This window comes from Enhydra lutris, unplaced genomic scaffold (genome assembly GCF_002288905.1).
Source record: "Enhydra lutris kenyoni isolate GAN:26980312 unplaced genomic scaffold, ASM228890v2 scaffoldscaffold10, whole genome shotgun sequence".
NCBI lineage: Eukaryota > Metazoa > Chordata > Mammalia > Carnivora > Mustelidae > Enhydra > Enhydra lutris.
Genome location: NW_019154094.1, coordinates 648124 through 661004, shown reverse-complemented (window position 1 = coordinate 661004; position 12881 = coordinate 648124). Strand labels below are relative to the sequence as shown.

Genomic DNA, 12881 nt, shown 5'->3' with positions numbered 1-12881 from the left:
GCCGGCGGGGCAGGGGCGCGGGCGGGGGGCGCGGGCGCCGCGGCGGGGCGGGTGGCCGGGGGCGGGCGGGGGGCGGGCCGAGGCGCCCGGCACTTCCTGCCGCCGCCATTTTGTCAAGTGAGGAGGAGGAGGAGGAGGAAGCGGCCGCCGCGGGGCCGCGGCGCGCCCGGCCCCGGTAAGTCCGGGCCCGGCGTGGTGGCCACGGGCGCCGCTGTCCCCGACCGCGGTCCCCGAGGCGGCCTTGGCCCCGGCGCTCACGTGGGCCGGCCTCAGCGCGCTCTCTCTCGGCGCCTGGGTCCTCCTACCCGGACTGGGGCAGCGCGCCCCCGCCCCCATTTCCTCGCCTTCCCGGCTGTCTCCGTATCTCTGCGGAGAATGGAGCTGGTCCCCAGGTGGAGGAAGGAGGCTGCTGCTGCACGCCTGCCAGAAGACACCCTCGTGGGTGGGAGCGGTGCTGTGTCGGGCGAACCTGACCCCCTTTACCCACCCACTCCCAGTCCGGCAGCCCTGCGCTGGACGCTTTGTTTTGCTCGGTCGGTGCTCGCTGGCTTCCTTGCTACGGCCTCGTCTGTTTGCGGTGTTGTGCGGGGTGGTGGTTTGGGGTGGAGATGTGGGGGAGTTGTGATTCAGCGAAATAAAATGACACCCCCCCCCCCGCCCCTACGGAAGCAGCACAACTTTACCCGACTGAGCTGCCCCCAAGGCTTGCGCTGGCCTTGGATGAAAATGGGAAATCCCACTTTGGTGTGGTGGACAGTGTAAATACTTATATTCAGGTCTGTGGATGAGTCATGTGCTTTTTGCTCAGTGGCTGACCTCCCATTTATTTAAGACCACGCGTGTGTTTTGAAATGTTGTTTTTATTTGTTTACTCATTTAATGTTTTCAGCAACCTGGTGCGGTTTATGGTATTGGTCTTTGGTTTCATTTTTATGTGTTGGATGCAAGAAGTGACCTCTTCGAGCCTGTTTCGTGAGAATTGAAGTGTCTTTGCTTCCCTTTGAGAGAGCTCTATCTGTCCCTGTTTACAAAAACGAAGTCTCAGTGTAGTTCTAAGCCAGTGGCTCTTTGCTGCTGTAATAAGGGGAGATTTTTATGAATGGGGCTGTCAGGTTCCTTAAGTTGTTAGTCCTTAGAATTTGTAGTCTGGAAGTGGTAAAGAAAGCTATACTCAACAGGATTTATGAATGTGTTTTCAATTCCAACTAGGTTTTGGATGGTAAAATCTGTTTTATGACCTTGCCAGTAATTTAATAAAACATTCCTTTTGGTTTAGTTTGGTTGGGGATTATCTTTTCTTCAAGGTGGTATAGGTAACCAAGCCCTTCTCCCCCAGAACTTCATTCTGGGGAGGATAAACCTCTCAGATGGTTTCCAGTGACTAACTCTAGAAGGAAAAGCATGATTTGTTTAAAAAACAAAACAAAAAAAGCATTGTTTCCTAGTTATCCACCATACCCCTTTCCTTAGTAGAAAGCATAGTATCTAAGGGCTCAAGCTGTGGAGTAAATCTAATAGGATCACTTTAGTTGGTTGTAATTGGAAGGAGATGAGCCCACCTGCGTACATCTAGCTAGAATTCAGCCCCAGCCAATTTGCTGAAGATAAAGAGCTCTGCCTGCAGATTAAAGTTGGAATTTGAAAGTGGCTACATTTTCAAGAGAGTTTGACTGTTCCAGGGTGCCCATCTGACAAGCTTCCCTAGCTTAGGAAGGTGATGAGAAAAAAAAAGTCTGGCCACTTTGTAAAATTTCCACTAAATTATTGAATTGTTTAAAGGAATTTAGACTTTGTTTCTGAAAGTTACCCTTTTGAGCCAGTTGTGATCTTTGTACTAAATTGCACTTTTGTTTTTGGAGGTTGGGAGGGTGTGATATTTTTCTGTTACACAATTCAGGTTATTGAATGACCTGAGATTTATAGATCTAGAAGGAGATTGGAATCCTTGTTCTTAATTTAAAGCAAAAATTACTTGGTACTTCTATGATTTGAAGACTAGGGGCTGTTAAGTCTTTTGACAACCCACTGTCCTCTCTCACAATTGTATTGTAAAGTATTTTGATTTCTGATTTTAAATAAACTTGTAAAGTAGATCGTGTTTGTCTTTATGTGCCCGGCAAATGTATAAAAAGGAAAGAAAAGCTTGTCGTTGGAAACTGCTACTGATATTTTGTAAGTCTTTGTGATTTTTTGTGTTTAGCAAGGACTGCATGTTTGCAAGGTGAGAAATGGGATTCTTTGCGAATGCTGACAGTTCTTTTTTTTTTTATGACAGTTCATTTTTAATTCATAAGACATGAGTTTGTAAAAAATAAAATTTTACATTTTTCTCTCTGTTTTACTGGAATGTAAGTTCCATGCAGGCAGGTTTATGTTTGCTTGGTTTTGCCTATTTTAATTCTCTGTTGTATCATCAGCACCTAGAAGAGCACTTAAAATATTTTTTGAGTGAACAAACTGGAGAGATAATTAAGCAAGAATTTGGCATATCAAATGCAAGTAATTCCTCTTAAATTAATGTTAGGAGGGGACATAATTGGCTAGTAGTGATTTATAAGTAATGTGACTTTCAACTAGGATGGTAAGGTCCAGAAATTGCAGTGAACTTATTTATAGTCTGGGCAATGTGGCGTGCAGTTGCTTTTGTGCACTGTCTACTGTACATTTCCCACTTAGTTTGAAATGTGGTGAGTGGGTTTGGGCTGTGGTTCAACAGTGGCCTGGGAGAAGTATTTTAAGAGGGAGATGAAGTGGGTAATAAACATGTATGGGTAACATTTCTTAATGTGACTTTCATGTTGTCAGTAAAAGCTTGATTTTTTTTTTTTAACGTTGAGCACTTTCTTTTTAATATTTGGATTTCATGGATGTGATTGCCCAATTTCAGTGATTAGTTCCTGAGCTCTTACATGTGCAAAGGAAAACAAAAAGATATTTGCACATGAGTTTTCTTTGGCGGGTTGCTTTATTAGGGTTTTTATTGCCAAACATTTACTGAATGTAAATTGTGTATAACTTGAGCATTACACTATTACTGTGATAAAATCCCACCAAATATCCTTCTTTAAAGAAATAATAGCTTTATCGAGGTACAGCTCACACATACAATACAGTTCACCAATTTAAAGTGGACAATTCAGTGGTTTTTAGTATATTCAGAATTGTGCAGCCATCACCATAACGAATGTGAAGACATTTACATCTCCAAAAAGAAATCCCTATACATTAGCAGTGGCTGTCCATACCCACCCTGCCCACCAGTGCCTGGCAACCACTAATCTATTCTCTGTCTCTATAAATTTGTCTCTTCTGGTTATTTCAGGAATCAAACAATATAGCTATTCGTGTCTGATCTCTTTCAGCATAATGTTTTCAAGGTTTGTACTGTAGTATGAATCAGTATTTCATTCTTTTTTTAATTTATTTTTTAATTTTTTGGTTATTTTTAAAAGATATGATTTATTTGACAGAGAGACAGCAAGAGAGAGAACACAAGCAGGGGGAGTGGGAGAGGGAGAACCAGGCTTCATGCTGAGCAGGATGCCCTCTGCCAGGCTCTATTCCAGGACCCTGGCATCATGACCTGCATCTGCATCTGAGGCAGATGCCTAGATGGGATCATGACCTGAGTTGAAGGCAGATGCCTCATGACTGAGCCACCTAGGCACCCCAGTACTTCATTCTTTTTATAACTGAATGATATTCCATTATGTGAATCCATGCCACATTTTACTTACCCATTCATTAGTTGGTGGATATTTGGGTTGTTTCCACTTTGGCCGCTGTGAACATTCATGTACAAGTTTTTGTGCAGACATTTTCTTAGATATTTAAGAGTGGAATTGCTGGGTCATGGTATCTATTTGACGATGTGCAATGACTTTAACTGCCTTGATTTTGTAGTGTATTCACAAGGGGTTAAAAGAAAAGCTTGCTGAGCTGGGGGTGTACCCATTTAAAAAAATGAGGAAATGGAAGTGCAAGGATGTCAGCATGTTGCATGTAGTACGGTCTGAGTGGTTTGATCCCAACTTAGTTTTTAAAAATTGTACATTCCTAGAGAACAGTTTGAAATGCTGGTAAGGTACAGAAACCCTTCTGGAAGATGCACTCCAAACTTCTAGTGTTGTAAAGAGTAATTGTTAAAACCCTTAATTTTCTTTTTCAGTCTTAACAGACTACAACTCATTAAGCTGCATCCATAAATCCCACCTTAAATCATGGGATATATTCCACTCAAAAGAAATAGATGAAGTCCAGTGTCAAATTTAGGGCAGACAGCCATCTGTCCCATTCTTGACTGAACCCTGAAGGGGTATAGCACTGATCGATCCACCATCATTTGAAAATGAGATTGTAAGGTTTTTTTTTTTTTCTTTCTTTCTTAAAAGTCGTTTGTGGTCATTTGAAATAATTTGAAAAATAGCAGTATTAACAGTGTGAAGTGTCAGACTATCCCTTGATCTCATTTGTATTCCAATTTTTTTCTATTTATGAGTAACAAAATTAGATTATACTCTTAAATTTTCAAATATTAAAATTAAATTAAATTTTAAATATTTTTAAAATATTACATTGCGAACACTTCCAAGATGCTCTTTTTAAATAGTGTCTAATATTCTACCATATGAATATGCCATAATTTAATTCTGCCATCTTTGGAGATGATTTTCAAGTTGTCTTTTTTCATGTCTAGGGAGGAAATCACTAGATCAAAGGCTGTGCATTTTTTAAACCTTGATACAAATTAGTTTTCCTGAAAAGTTCCACAAATGTCCATTTCTACACCATTACAGCTTGATAGCGTCTTGTTTATAAAGGTGAGGTTTTTAACATTTTTTTCCCATAAAAAGCAATTGGATCAAAACAAAATGGCCTCTTGAGTGTGTTCTGAAGGCTTCTGAGAAGGAGATATGTCTCCATATCTTGCTGTTTGACCTTTCTACTCTCTCCTGCCAGAGTTGGACTTTGTTTCTTGAAATCAAGTCTCAGAATTCCTGATACTGTGATAGGAGCCCAGTGTTATCTGAATGCTCTGGGGAAGGGTACCGGGGAGAGAGTATGCAGCCTCTTGACATCTGATCTGTCTCATATTTGCTAGCCTGCTCCAAAGACTGATACCACCAGTACGACACAGACCCTGGTTTGAGTCCTGGCCCTACTGCCACCTGTGTGGCCTTCAGCTTCTCTCTCTACCTCCCACAAATTTCACTTTTTTCATCTGTGGGTAAAATGAGGTGATTCCCTCTCGAGGTTAGCTGCTTACTTCCTATTATTGCCCAGGGTGAAAAATGAAAGTGGGAAGAGATAGCCAGGTATGAGAGTAGAGCTATTCAAGGCTAGGAAAGTACACCAGCTGGTAATCCTAGAAATCGTCACCAGGTGACACCAAGGTCCACCAGGTGCCTTTTAAGAAGAATCCCCTTTGTGTTGTGCCTTTCTCCCAAGTAAACGGTGCATGGAGACCAGCGGAGGAGGTGATTTAAAGTGGGGATTTGGGGTTTTTTTTTTTGTTGTTTTGTTTTTAACGTGAGGATTTGTTTTTATCTGATATTGAGATTAAAAGAGATGCTAATGGGATTAAGGGAAATTCAGTGGTTTGGGGGCATTCACTCTGGGATGTAGGCTGCAGAGTTTAGGGAAATGATGTAGCAGGGAAATGTAGCCTGGTGTATTTTCAGGCCTGAAATGTAACTTTCCTATTTCATTAAAACTTGGTTATATGAATAAAGGCAATGGCCATGGTGCCAGAAGTCGCTGGTGGACTAAAGTTTTTCCAGAGCACAAGCACAGCATTTTTCCCTACCATCTTTGGCAGTAATCTGAATTGTGTTGACATCTTGGTGTGATAGAAGGATTCCGATCTCCAAGAAGGTTTGTGTCACAAATCAGCCTCTCCCTGGAAGAGAGACAGGCAGCTGGATGGGCCAGGAAAGTGGAGTTTCTGGTTGGGAGGCTGAGGTCCTACTAAGGGACTTTGGGCCTTGTTGACCCAATGAACCAGTTGATGTCAGTCACCGTTACTAGGGACCATGAGGACCAGTGACATATGGGGGTGTTTTTTTGTGTTAAACCCATTTGGAAAATAACTTTCAGAGATCAGGCAAATCTGAGCATTTAACTGCAAATTAAGAGTGCTTGAATGAATATGCTATTCTTTTTGATCTGTGACATACTTACAAAGACTTTTTTTTAGTTCATGCTAAGTATAGGCTATTCTGTGATCTTTTTCTTGACAAGTAGTGGCCTGTTCTGCCCAGTGTAGGAACTTCTAGGTCTTTGGGCTGTGGAGAGCAGGCTTGTTGGAGCTGTGTCACTGGAGAGGGAGAACTGTGGAGACCACTGTCAAGGTTTGGTCCCAGCCCTGTACCCTTTTGGTCTTGTCCTCAGGTGATTTACATAATTTCTCTAAACCTCAGTTTCCTTATTTGTAAAGTGGAATCTGTATACCTGAGCATTGGCGGATGGCCGGAAGGTACAGGGGAGGGAGGGGTCTGTATTGTATTCAGTTTGAGCGGGGTCTGAAGGGAGTGCTTGCTTTGCTCTGCCTTAAGGGCTTTGAGAAAAGCTGTCCAGACTCTACTTTGAAAGTGGTCACCTTCCTTGTCTTGGTTCTCTTTAAGGCTCAAAGTCCGTACTTGTTCTTTGTTGCTGTCAAGTCAGGAGGCGCTGACGCACTGTGGAAGCAGTGCCAGGGGAGCGGTATGGGGCTTGCTGTTGTGAAGTTTCCAGGAACAGGAATTAGTAATTCCTGTGTCCTTGTAGGTGGCTAATGTGCGCATTTGTCCTACCCCAGGCCATAACACATACACATCTGTGGGCACATTGGCCTTTGAGATGGTTTTGTGTTTTAAGAATAAGGAGAAAGGAAGAGAGTGAGATCAGTTTGGGGATTTTACAGCTGAAACATTTCCTACTGTTTTTGAGGAAAAAACAGAGCAGGTTGTTAATGTGAGGGTGTAAACAGAATTGCATGGGGTATGGAACCTGCCAGCACAGTGTATGTGCATGCATGAGAACCAGGTACAGGGACATACTGTACTTGCATTGGACCAGTCCCCTACCCTCTTAAGTCTTGTTTCTCATGTAAAATGGGGTAATAGGTTTGGGCTCCAGACAACTTCGGCCAGAATTTAGATTTTAAAAGAAAGTCATTCTTGTTTTTTATCCCCCCCCCCCCCCCCCGCCAAACTTAAGGGTTGCACACATTATTTAGGGGGAAAAATGAAATGTCAAAGGGTGTCACACATTGAAGAGTATTTCATAAAATCTTTACTTGGACTATATGTAATGTTGTGTACATGATAAAACGAGTATCTTATTGTGGGTCCTGTCAGAACAGTGTTAAATAACATTGTTTTAGATACCATTCACTTGTAACTGTAGGTACCTTGATGGTAGTTTTTCCTCTTTACCGTATTGCAGTCTCTTTCTTCCCCACTTGTCCGAGGGTGAACCTTGCGTATGCTTTCTAGTAGCAGGTGAATTGCATTGCTCTTCAGTGTCTTTCTTCCTTGTACCCACTGCTTGCTGAGCCCTCTCTCTCTGTAGGGGCTGGAGTGGGTGGGGGAGTTGAGGAAATATGTATTGGTAAAGGTTGTCAGTAGTCTGCAACAGGCAAAACAAGTATATACTTTATATAAAGAGAGTGTGTGTGTATTAAAAAAATTCAACAGTTAATTTTAAAGATCTTAGTTGACTTTGATGATTCATGAATTGAGCATCATCTCACCTAGTAAATACAAAAGAGCTCTAAAGAGCTGTGTTAATGAAAGGTTTTTATAGGCAGAAGGGGGCAGGATGAGGAAGTTACAAACAGTGAAGAGCAGATTGTTTTAGGCAAGGTCACCTTCCTTTAGGGGCTGGGGTCAGTTGGGCAGATTACCTCACTAGTGCTGACCAAGTAATTCCAGATTGACTGGTTTAAAATTCCACTCCTGGGAGAAGTTGAAACCATAATTAGATATTAAGTCTCAGTTTGGTGACTGTGGAACTTAGCGCAAGTGATTCCATTTGGGGCCTTTTATCACTTCAAGTGTGTGAGGCAGACTACCTGTCCTTTATTCTCAGAAACTCTCCTTCCAACTTTCCAATTAAGATCTCTCTCTCTTTCTTTCTTTGTCTTTGGAAATAGTTTTATTGGTTAGGTATTTCTGGTATAAATAACTAATGTAAAACTGTTAAGAGGGAAATTTGTTGGCTGATGTGACAAGAAGTCGAGTGGGTCTCAAACAGGGACATCAGAGCTTGTTACCTATCTCTGATATACTGATCTCAGGGTCAAGATTGAGTCTTCCCCAATAGTGCTGTCTGATGGCAGAAGACTCTGACTTGGATCATTGCCCATCACTGACTGTATGCAGAATGGGAATGCCAAACCACTGTGCCTCAGACATGGGACCTGTACCCATCTCTGCCCTCTGCTTGCTCACCCCAGCAGCACCTTGCTCATCATTATGAGGCATGCTAGGTGAAATACTTGGGTTGAGCAGTCTGTCTTTTCATTAGAAGTGGTGTGCCCCTTAACTGGAAGCAGGAAATTTTGAATGGCTGAAAGGGAAGCTAATTTTCCATACTAAGTCATAAATCAGAACTCCAATCCGCTTAGAGTGACTCTCGTAACTCAAGAAAAGGGTAAAGAGAAGGTGGTTAAGAATCGTGTATTTCAAATCCTTTTGTAGAGGATTAAATGGTTTATTTTGCTAGGTGCTGGGTACAGAGGGAGCCACTGTGGGGAGCTGTGAGAGGCGTTAAGCCAAGTCTCAATGTGTCTTTGGGAAGAGTGAGATGACTCAGGTCACCAGGGATGATAGGGTCCAGTTTGGCCAGAGAAAAAGTCCTCAGGAAGCACAGGGGTGAGATGGGGTTGTACACGGAGGGAGCACAGGGCAAGAGTTGGAAAATAGACCAGGTACGTAAATTTCAGTAAACACTTGTATGAATGAAATTGTAATGGAGAGCATTTCAGTAGACTGGGTTCATCTTTCGTCCATGCCTGTGAAAACTACAGTTGTAATTTTGCCATTTGCTAAGCTGTTTCTGTACTTGAGTTCTTGTAAAGTCTGCTGCTTGGCATTCCTCTAGTATTACAGAAAGCCTGCTCAGATTTCCATAATCAAAAACAAGTGTTAAGCATTGCTAGAGTAATCATTTTCCTACAGTTCTTGCTGTTGGATTTATTCAGTCCTTTAAGAGCCTTGGAATAATTGAGGATCCAGTGGCCAAGGATGAGACCAGCCCTGCTTCTCACTAGAGCCCCAGTTCTTTTTTTTTTTTTAATATATTTAAAGATTTTATATATTTACCTGACAGAGAGCACAGCAGGGGAGTCACTGGCAGGCACAGGGAGAAGGAGAACCAGGCTTTCCACCAAGCTAGGAGCCCAACGTGGGGCTTGATCCCAAGACCCTGGGATCATGACCCAAACCGAAGGCAGCCACCCAACTGACTGAGCCACCCAGGTGCCCCAGAGCTTTAGTTCTTAACTTGAGGGGAGGTCAGAGGTCATCTTAAGAATGTGACAAATGCTGGGGTGCCTGGGTGGCTCATTTGTTAACCATCTGCCTTTGGCTCAGGTCATGATCCCAGGGTCCTGGGTTTGAGCCCCACATGGGGCTCCCTGCTTGGCAGGAAGCCTGCTTCTCCCTCTCCCACTCCCCTGCTTGTGTTCCCTCTTTCACTGTTTCTCTGTCAAATAAATAAAATCTTTAAAAAATGTGACGAATGCTGTGGGTCCTTTCTCTTGGAAAAAATGCTTATGCTGAACGTTGTACAGTTGTGGAGATGTTTCTCATGAACCAGAGCCAATCCAAGAAGCATGTACTAAAATGAATTTCCTGAATTTTACTTTGAATGCGTTTATTATTATGTTAATTAAAAGGCTCTTGGTGGTTTTGAAGACTTTCCTTTTTGCACACAGCCTGCTTTTGGAGACATTTACAAAAATATGACGTGGAAACAGTGTGGAGCGCCCATTTTGGTCTGTCCTTGTAAAATGCTCCAGAGGGTGTTATAGAGCTGTTAGCGTGAGAGTTAGCAGTGCTACAAACCTACCCAGGACCCCTGTGTACCTCTCTTTTCCAGCTTGTTTTCTTTTCTGGGGTTGAGGAATGTCAGAATGGGCCTGTCAGCGGCTGCAGAAGAAGAGAGGTTTTTGTTCAGTGCAGTTGCCACTGTTGGTAAAACTGTCTCCAGGGTTGGGTGTTGGCCTGGAGCTTTTGCTCCAGAAGGTAACCCAGCAGGCCATTAGTTAGCCTATTATTTGGTGGTGTTGGATGTGGGTAGACTTAGAATAAGGGCTGTGAGTCCCTCTTGTGATTTAGTGCCTCCTCTTCATGTATGCTCTAGAACTACACGCTGAGGGAGATAGAACTTGTGGGATGGCAAAGTATTCTTCAGCATAATGTTTAGTTTAGGAATATGAACATGCTCCTCCAGGTGTGGCACATGGTGCACTCCGCTGTCTCTCCCCACATCCCTGTGTGGAGGAAGGAATAGGAAACACAGTACCATAAGCTTGAATAATTCATACTTCTGCAATTGGGGCAGAGTTGTTGGAGGATGGAAAAGAACTCCTGTTACTTCTAAGAATACTGAATATTAAAAACTATTACTGCTTAATCTCTAAAGTTTGAAGATTAAACTTGTTAGGTGCTGATGGATATTTCACCTTTTCATTTACTGTTGGTGTTGGCTTTAATTAATCCCATTGCTCTGCTCAGTTGAATTACAGTCTTTTTTTTTTTTTTTTAAAGATTTTATTTATTTACTTGAGAGAGAGAGACCGTGAGAGAGAGCATGAGCGAGGAGAAGGTCAGAGGGAGAAGCAGACTCCCCATGGAGCTGGGAGCCCGATGCGGGACTCGATCCCAGGACTCCGGGATCATGACCTGAGCCGAAGGCAGTCGTCCAACCAACTGAGCCACCCAGGCGTCCCTTGAATTATAGTCTTATTGTATGGGCATGATTTTTGTTGCTTGAGCAGTTTCCCCATTCTGTTCTGTAATTAAGAGAAGCAAGATAGCGTTTTGAGGGTTTTTTTTTTTTTTTTTTTTTAAGATTTTATTTATTTGACTGAGATTACAAGTAGGCAGAGAGGCGGGGCGGGGGGTGGTGGTGAAGCAGGCTCCCTGCCTAGCAGAGAGCCCAATGCGGAGCTCGATCCCAGGACCCTAAGATCATGACCTGAGCCAAAGGCAGAGGCTCAACCCACTGAGCCACCCTGGCGCCCCCCTGGAAGAGTTTTGTAAAAGGTGGTGTCATCCATGTGTAGGTTGTTTTCATTTGTAATCTTGGTTGAAAATTACTTGATGCTCAAATGCTTTCAGTTATAAAAAGCTGCTAAGTAAGAAAGTCATGTGTATATGTCTTTATTTGTTTTCCTTTTGACACTAGGAAACAATTGAGCTGACAGATTAGCTGTCTGGAAATAACACCACCTTTGTGTTCATCTATTTCAGAATCATAACACGTATCTTTGTCATCCCAGCAATGCAGTTTTGAGTTACCAGTGTTGGAGCCCTTTGGAGTTGCAGCACATGCAGCCTGTAATTCAGTTGGCCCATCCTCAGGGTCCTCTCTCAGGACATCTCCAGGCCTGTTTGCTTTGGGAACCCTGTGTGAGCATCCTTCTCTTGTACTTGTGAGGGCTGAATGCCCTTCCTGGCCTGTGGCTCTTTCTGCTTGCTTTCCAGACCCCCACATTCCCTCTGTTCACCTTGAGGCAGCGCTTGTCTTTGATCCATACCTGTTTGTGAAAAGATTTCCTCTTAAGGGTAGAACTGTATTTTCTGAACTAAGGTTTGTTTGTTTGGTTTTTGTTTGTTTGTTTGGTTTTTGGGTTTTTTTGTTTGTTTGTTTCTTTTCCCTCCCTCTAGTACTGCTTGCCTTTTTTGAAATGGTGAAGTCAAACATGAGTCACCTGGCTGGCTGTCAGCCTTAATATATGGAGCTGCAGTGTGGGTCTCTTTCTCACTGTTTCCCCAGATGGGAAGCTTGAGCATATCTTTATGAGCGCTCTGTTTTAGTGAGTAGTTGAGTGGTTACTGTGGCCCAGGTGCTAGATTTCTAAGAAAGCCTCCTAGGTTTTCCTTAAGTCTTCAGAAAACAACCTTACTAACTGGGTGCTAGTATTTTCTCTGTTTTGTAAAAGGAAGATGACGCCCAGAGAGCTCATCCCTTGAGCAGAGATGCAAGGGCATGGAGCTGGTAAGTGGCAGCGCCTGGCTCCAGAGCCCATGCACGTGCTTGCTCGCTCCCTGCCTCCACCCCCCCCCCACAAGATTTTAATCTTTTAAGATTGTAATCTCTACACCCAGCATGGGGCTTGAACTTATAACTTGGAAGTCAAGAGTTGCATGTTCCACTGACTGAGCCAGCCAGGCATCTCCTACATGCTCTTGATTTCTGTTCTACAAGCTGTGGAAGGAGGCATTCTGTCTTGTGTAGATGGTTGGGATGGTACACAGTGGGCACAAGGTAGACTGCGGGAGTGCTTTCTGAGAAGTATAGGCCAACCACTCTGAAGGAAGAGAGATCTTCCAGCTGTGAGCATAGGAAAGAAGCTGGCATTTTGGCTGGTCCATCTGAGGACAGCTGAGGCTTGGATGGAGATCTGGACTGTTCTGAAAGCAAGCATCTGTTCCTTGGAGGCACTCACCAGGGTGGGGAATAGTCGGGGGTGGGGTTTACTCTGGGCAGATCTCCTTTTCATCTGGGCATCTGGTCACTAAATGCTGTGTCACTCTACTGAGGAGTCTCGAAGAAATTCACATGAGTGGAATTAAACTTCACCTGCCTTGATTTGGTTTCACCTCTTTATATATATATATTTTATTTATTTATTTATTTATTTATTTATTTATTTATTTATTTATTTATTT

At 43.2% G+C, this 12881-nt stretch overlaps 1 protein-coding gene across 3 annotated transcripts in view; it reads left to right on the top strand.

Moving 5' to 3' along the window:
• The window catches only part of LOC111144354 (bromodomain containing 4), a 92281-nt gene that overhangs the window by 716 nt on the left and 78684 nt on the right, over positions 1-12881 (top strand). Inside the window, exon 1 of one of the 3 annotated variants that reach the window (XM_022498616.1) lies at positions 155-175. The exons of the other annotated variants lie outside the window; for them this stretch is intronic. The gene's annotated coding sequence lies outside the window, so the exon portion shown is untranslated. Of the gene's footprint in view, positions 1-154; positions 176-12881 lie in introns of those variants that run through there. 3 annotated transcript variants of the gene reach the window in all.